This window comes from Pan paniscus, chromosome 6, assembly GCF_029289425.2.
Source record: "Pan paniscus chromosome 6, NHGRI_mPanPan1-v2.0_pri, whole genome shotgun sequence".
Classification (NCBI taxonomy): Eukaryota; Metazoa; Chordata; class Mammalia; order Primates; family Hominidae; genus Pan; species Pan paniscus.
The window spans coordinates 7343759-7350725 of NC_073255.2; positions in this window are offsets into that span (position 1 = coordinate 7343759).

A 6967-nucleotide genomic window follows, 5' to 3' on the forward strand; every position below is an offset into this window, starting at 1 on the left:
GTGTGCCAAGAAACAGTTTTTCTGATTTCATCGAAAGAAGAAAGGCACACAGTTCTACCATATGACAGATTTTTTTAAACAGATATTCTAGAAAAATTAACTTTCCACTGTTTTAAATGTACTAGTTGTCATTGTTCCATATAATTCGTAAATAAAGGATTTCTGAAGCCCTTGTGTTGGTTTTAACTTTCCTACGGTAGACATGGATCTCCCAGAGCCGGCCTGCTGTGGAGGGACTTCCCGGGTATCAGGGTCCCCACGGCTGGTGGGCTCAGGACATCGGGGAGGGGGGTGTTTGGGACCCCTGCTGTGGGCATGGCCTTGGTTGTGTTTCAGGAGGCTGAGGCAGGCAAGAATGTGGGGACTCGTAAATGTGTTCCCGGCAAGTGCTGTGGTCAGACGCTGGAGCCTCATCCTAGAGGACTAGGATGTGGATGTTGGAGGGGTAGCCGAATCCACCTGGCTGGGGTTTCCTGCTGCACAGTGTTGACCCGGATGCCAAGAAAGAGATGGATGTGGCCAAAAACATGCCCTGGCCTTGCACAGCTGAGCTGCCAGGCAGTCGGCTTATGGGAAAGGCACGGTGGCTCTTGGGAGGGCTTGAGTCGCCCACTCTGGCGGGAATGGACCCCCGGGCCCTTTCAGCTCCGTGGCTGGCATCATGAAGTTAGACTTGGCCAGGCTTGAACAGCTTGGATCCGATTTTAATGTGATTTCTTTACTTTTTTTTTTTTTTTTTTTTTTGTCGAGACAAGGTCTTGCTGTGTTGCCCAGGCTGGAGTGCAATGGCGTGATCTCGGCTCACTGCAACCTCCACCTCCCGGGTTCAAGCAATTCTGCCTCAGCCTCCCAAGTAGCTGGGATTACAGGCGTGTGCCATGCCTGGCCTGGCTTTGGCGTGATCTCTGTCAGTGCAGGAGCGGGTTTCTGTGCTTGGCACCGACCCTGGCTCTGGGCAGTGTCATCCTGCACTCTGGTTAGCGCAGCCTGGAGGGGTCAGGTGACCTTGGGGAGCAGGTTCACGGTGTGGTGCCTTTCCCCGGGCTTGCAGTGGAAAAGGAGCACAGCCTTTAGGTGTTGAATACACCTGAGAGCCAATCGAGCGCTTACTGGGAAAGGGGAGGAGATGTGGTCGCGGGCCTGGCACGGTGGCTCACGCCTGTAATCCCAGCACTTTGGGAGGCCGAGGCGGGTGGATCACCTGAGGTCAGGAGTTCGAGACCAGCCTGGCCAACATGGTGAAACCCCGTCTCTACTAAAAATACAAAAATGAGCCACAAAATTGTGGTAGGTGCCTGTAATCCCAGCTACTCGGGAGGCTGAGGCAGGAGAATTGCTTGAACCCAGGAAGCGGAGGTTGCAGTGAGCCAAGATTGTACCACTGCGCTCCGGCCTGGGTGACAAGAAAAAAATAAAAAAACATAGTCGCCGTTGGAAACGGCAGTTGCAGTCGAAGTTACTCAAGTTGCTGCGTGAAGTTTCAGCTGCTGCCATTTGTCTGCTTCAAGGGAAAAGCTCCAGGGCCATCCTGGTTTCTGTGTGAGGGGCCCTGGGGTGGGCAGCACCTCTCCTGGGCTCAAGGTGGTAGAGGGACCCACCCTGCAAAGAAGAGGGGCAGCCCCTCCACTTGTGTCCTGGTGGGTGTCAGGCTGGCTCATGTGCACCGGGTGAGGCACATGGAAACCGGGGGTTGCCATAGTGAGGGTGGAGATAGAGGCTGCTGCAGCGTCTGGCGCTGTCCCTGTGTGCCAAGGTGATCGGGAGGGCCACCCTGCTCCTTGAGGCCCCAACCACGTGAGTGGTGCCAGCCCGGCTCCCCGAGGCCCAGCTGATGTCACCTAGGCAGAGCGGAGCGGGGCTGCGCGCAGGCAGGTCTCACCTCTGCTGTGATAGCAGGGAGCGCGTCCTGCTGCCCATACCTTCCTGCCAGGCTGCAGGTCCCTCCCCGGCCCGGGGCAGCCCGGCGTTGAGAGATGGAGCCCAAAGACCAGCCACTAATGGTGAGCGCCCTCCCTCGTGTTCCCGCCCCCCAACTCTGCCCGATGCCGCCTCCCAAGCCTGCAACCCCAGCAACCCCTCTGCTCTGTTATCAGCCCGGTCTACTCCCCAACTTTCCCTCCCTGGGAGCTAGCTGCCTCGCTCTTCCCCACCGCCTCCGCACCCCCGCCTTGAGCCTCCAGACACCCTCTCCACCCCTAATCCCCATGCTGCTGGCACCTGGGTGTGCGGGCTCCGGGCTCCCCAGCCCCCTCCCTGGGCCCAATCCAGGCCATCTGCTGGGGGACTCAGAGCCTCCGCCAACTGGACAGCGGTGAGCTGAGCTAGGGACTTGCCCCAGGGCTGTAGCTGGGTAAGAAGAGATGCCAGTCATGACTGTCCCTCAGCCACAGCTGCTGTTTCTACCAAAAAATGTGTCCCTTTTATAGAGGGGGAAACAGGCGTCCTGGGGCCACAGTTACTATGCAGCTGGGTGGGTTTGAGGCCGGGATCTGGCCCTCAGAATAGGGAGTGGGGATGGCAAGGCCCCCAGTTTCCCCTTGGGGAAGTTTCCCATGAAGGAGCTCAGCATCTCTTCTGGAGGTGGCAGGACCGGGAGGCAAGGCCTTGGGCAGGCGCTCCCCGCTGTGTGCCTCAACCTCCCCATCTCCTCAGTGAGGGAGGCCACGTCTTGTTGGGGGCATGGGCAGCCCCGTGGGAGTGAAGTCAGAGCCCACCCTGAGGGGCACGGGGCTGAGCTGCTGCCTTCACCTCTTCACAGAGACTGAGCAGATCCCAGAGCAGCCGCCCTGGTGACTGCCTGCAGGTGGCACTTCGAATCCGCCTGCTCAATGTCGCAGAACTGGAGGAGGGAGCCGCGGTCATCGCCCACAAAGTGGGGGACCAGGTGAGGCTGGGGCTCAGGGGGCTCCCTGCTGTCACAAGCTCACAGATGGGGCTCTGTCCTGGAGGTGTGGCTGAGACTGACACCATGCCCACCCCACTAGGCCCAGTTTCTAGTCAGGGTTGAGGGCACACAAAGTCAGGGAGAGATGAGTGCCACCAGGAGAATACAGCAGAGCCCGCGGGGGTGGGCAAAGTCAGGGCAGGGGAGCAGGCTGGAGCCCCCCAGCAGGAGCATGTGGCGGGGCCACAGAGCAGGGAGGGGGCTGGGAGGAGGGCAGAGCCTTCAGCAGGCCTGGCTCTGAAATTGTGTGGCTGGAAAGGGCCTGGGTGGCTGCAACTCAGCAGGGAAGGGCGCCAGCATGCTGTCCAGCACGGGGATTTCTGCCGCTGTGAAGCAGGCTCAGAAGCCAAGCTGTTTCCACAGGTTAGGGATGTCTATGCCCTCGGTGGTCACTCATAAGAAGAAATGCCCAGTGTGGGGTGGAACTCAGTGTCGCCAAGTGGATCAGGTTTTCCCGTTCGTCATTAGAGAGGCAGCTTCATAAGGAAGGAGACATGGCCCCTGGGAGTCATGTGCACTCAGGGGCAGGGGACCCTGGGTGTGTCAGAGGGAGCTCCCCGCTGGGCAGGGGGGCACCAGTCCTGGTCCCAGGTCAGGAGGCTCAGGGCATCGTCTGCAAGAAGATGAAATGGACCAGGCGCGGTGGCTCATGCCTGTAATCCCAGCGCTTTGGGAGGCCGAGGCGGGTGGATCACGAGGTCAGGAGATCGAGACCATCCTGGCTAACACGGTGAAACCCCGTCTCTACTAAAAATACAAAAGACTGGGTGGGCATGGTGGCAGGTGCCTGTAGTCTCAGCTACTCAGGAGGCTGAGGCAGGAGAATGGCATGAACCCGGGAGACGGAGCTTGCAGTGAGCTGAGATTGCGCCGCTGCACTCCAGCCTGGGCGACAGAGCAAGACTCCGTCTCAAAACAACAACAACAACAACAACAAAGAAGATGAAATGGACAGAAGGTCAGGTGCACAGACATCCCCAGGGGGAGTGGACTGCAGAGGGGGCAGGTGAATCAGTGCTGAGTTCACAGAAAAGCAAACGAAAAAAACCAGACAGGCGTTTAATTCGAGGGGAGACAGGCTCTGCAGGAAAGAACATGGGAGAGGGGGTCGAGACCCAAGAATCAGCTGAGAGAGTGGGGACAAGTAGGGTGGGAGAGGACGGTGGCTTCATAGGAGCTTTGCAGAGGTCCTGATCCTTTACATGAGGCACCTGCATCATGGATAAAAAGAATGGAAGTTGGCCAGGCGCAGTGACTCACACCTGTAATCCGAGCACTTTGGGAGGCTGAGGCTGGTGAATCATCTGGGGTTAGGAGTTCGAGACCAGCCTGACCAACATGGAGAAACCTCGTCTCTACTAAAAATACAAAATTAGCCAGGTGTGGTGGTGCACGCCTGTAGTCCCAGCTACTCGGGGGGCTCAGGCAGGAGAATCACTTGATCCCGGGAGGCGGAGGTTGCAGTGAGCTGAGATTGTGCCATTGCACTCCAGCCTGGACAACAAGAGTGAAACTCCATCTCAAAAAAAAAAAAAGAAAGAAAGAAAGAAAGAAAATGGAACTCACAAGAAGGAACAGAGTTTTGCTCTTGTTGCCCAGGCTGGAGTGCAGTGGCACGATCTCGGCTCACTGAAACCTCTGCCTCACGGTTCAAGCGATTCTCCTGCCTCAGCCTCTTGAGTAGCTGGGATTAACAGGCATCTGCCACCACGCCCTGCTAATTTTTGTATTTTTAGTAGAGACGGGGTTTCACCGTGTTGGCCGGGCTGGTCTTGAATTCGTGACCTCAAATGTTCCTCCTGCCTTGGCCTCCCCAAGTGCTAGGATTACAGGCATGAGCCTCCGTGCCTGACAAAGCCTGCTTTCTTAACCACCAGTGCCCTCCCGCTTCCTGTCAGATTCCTCCTGCAGCCCAGGCCTGGCCGATGGCCGGCACACGCAGTGGGGCTGTGTGGACAAGAGCTGCCCCAAGTCATCCTGTCTTTTGATTGTCTTCATCTTTGGAAGGAGAAAAACATAAAGAAAAGGGAGTTAGTTCACTTAGGTAGTGGAAAAGTGCTGGCTAGAAGCCAGGAAGCTCCAGGGACCCAGCCCCAGCCCTGCCACTGACTCCCGAGAACCAGTGGCTGGCCCTGGTCTCCTAGGATCTCAGTTTACAAATTTGTGAGCCAACGTGGGGTGGGGTGGGCTGTCCGATGGTGGGGTGCTTGGTCCCACCCATTGGTGCCTCCCTAGACCCCGTGGCTCCTCTTGGCCACTGGGGTCCCCAAGGTCCTCCCGACCAGGGAACTGCTTGCTGGATTAACCAGCTGAGGGCGAATTTGGTTTCTAATTGTCCTGTGTCCCCCTCCCAATTCCCTGGGAAAGGCTCCTTTGAACCTGTCTGTCCCCAGGGACCCGCATACACTTTGCATCATAATTAGGTATTTATATGAGATGGTCCTGGGGGCGACCCGGCACTCAGAGAGACAAACAGCAGGGCTGGGGATCTTGGCTGGATCGTCCAGGCTGGAGTGCTGCGATGCTATTACAGCTCACTGCAGCCTTGAACTGCTGGGCTCAGGCAGTCCTCCTGCCTCAGCCTCCGATGTAGCTGGGACCACAGGCATGCACCGCCATGCTCGGCTAATTTTATTTTATTTTATTTTTTTGAGATGGAGTCTCGCTCTGTCGCCCAGGCTGGAGTGCAGTGGAACAATCTCAGCTCACTGCAAGCTCCACCTCCTGGGTTCAAGCGATTCTCCTGCCTCAGCATCCTGAGTAGCTGGGATTATAGGTGCCCGCTACCACACCCGGCTGATTTTTTGTATTTTTAGTAGAGACGGGGTTTCGCCATGTTGGCCAGGCTGGTCTCGAACTCCCGACCTCAGGTGATCCACCCGCCTTGGCCTCCCAGAGTGCTGGGATTACAGGTGTTATTCACTGTACCCGGCTCGGTCCTTTGTTCTCCTGTTTCCTGTGTATGGTTCAGCCCCAGTGAGCCACAGGAGACAGGGCCAGGAGCGGAAACACTCAGGGTCACTCGCAGAAACCCTGAGCACAGCAGCCAGGCGCCAGCTCAGCACTTCCCATCTCCTTCTCATCCCCGCCCTGTGGGTTCATCAAAGGAAGCCCTGGGCCCTGAGGGAGGCTGGTGGGTGCTGGGCCGCTGTCCTCAATGTGTTTTGACCAAGGCAGCGTTTCCCAGGCGTCAGTGTGGGTGCTGGGCTGCAGAGCCCAGCAGGCCTGGGGGAGCTTCCTGCTGTGCTTTGAGGGTGCAATAGCGGTAAATGCTGCTCCTCAGAAGCAAGTGGAGAGGGTGCCGGGCCGGGGAGTGGGTGCAGGCCCCCAACCCTGCTCCTGGCTCAACCACAGAGGCCCACAGCCCTTTCCAGATCCGGACCAAGCCTCTTGGAGGGGTCCAGGGTGGGTGCCAGGCCTGGGGTCCGTCCAGGGTGCAGACCCTGCCCTATCCTGACCAGCCTGGTCGGCTCGTTGCTTGCAGATGGTGGTGCTCATGGACCCCGGCGAGGACCCTGAGGACGTGGCGCGCACACACCGGTCCCGGGAGTGGACCTTCATCTTCGACAGGGTGTTTGACCAGCATGCGTCTCAGGTCTCCACCTGCCCCTGCCATCCCTGCGTCCTCCTGTGGGGCTGGAGCCCCCTGGTGAGGACATGGTGGCCGGGCAGTCTCGGCCCCGTCTTCTCACAGGGGTCTCCCTGAGGACAAGGAGACTGTGCAGAAAGCCCAGGGGTGGCAGGAGGAGACCCTTTCACAGAAAGCCCATCCCAGGGGCTCCAGGAGGAGACCCTTTCACAGAAAGCCCATCCCAGGGGTAGGCAGGAGGAGGCCCTTTCACAGAAAGCCCATCCCAGGGGCTCCAGGAGGAGACCCTTTCACAGAAAGCCCATCCCAGGGGCAGGCAGGAGGAGACCCTTTCACAGAAAGCCCATCCCAGGGGCTCCAGGAGGAGACCCTTTCACAGAAGGCCCATCCCAGGGGTGGCAGCAAGAGACCCTTTCACAGAAAGCCCATCCCAG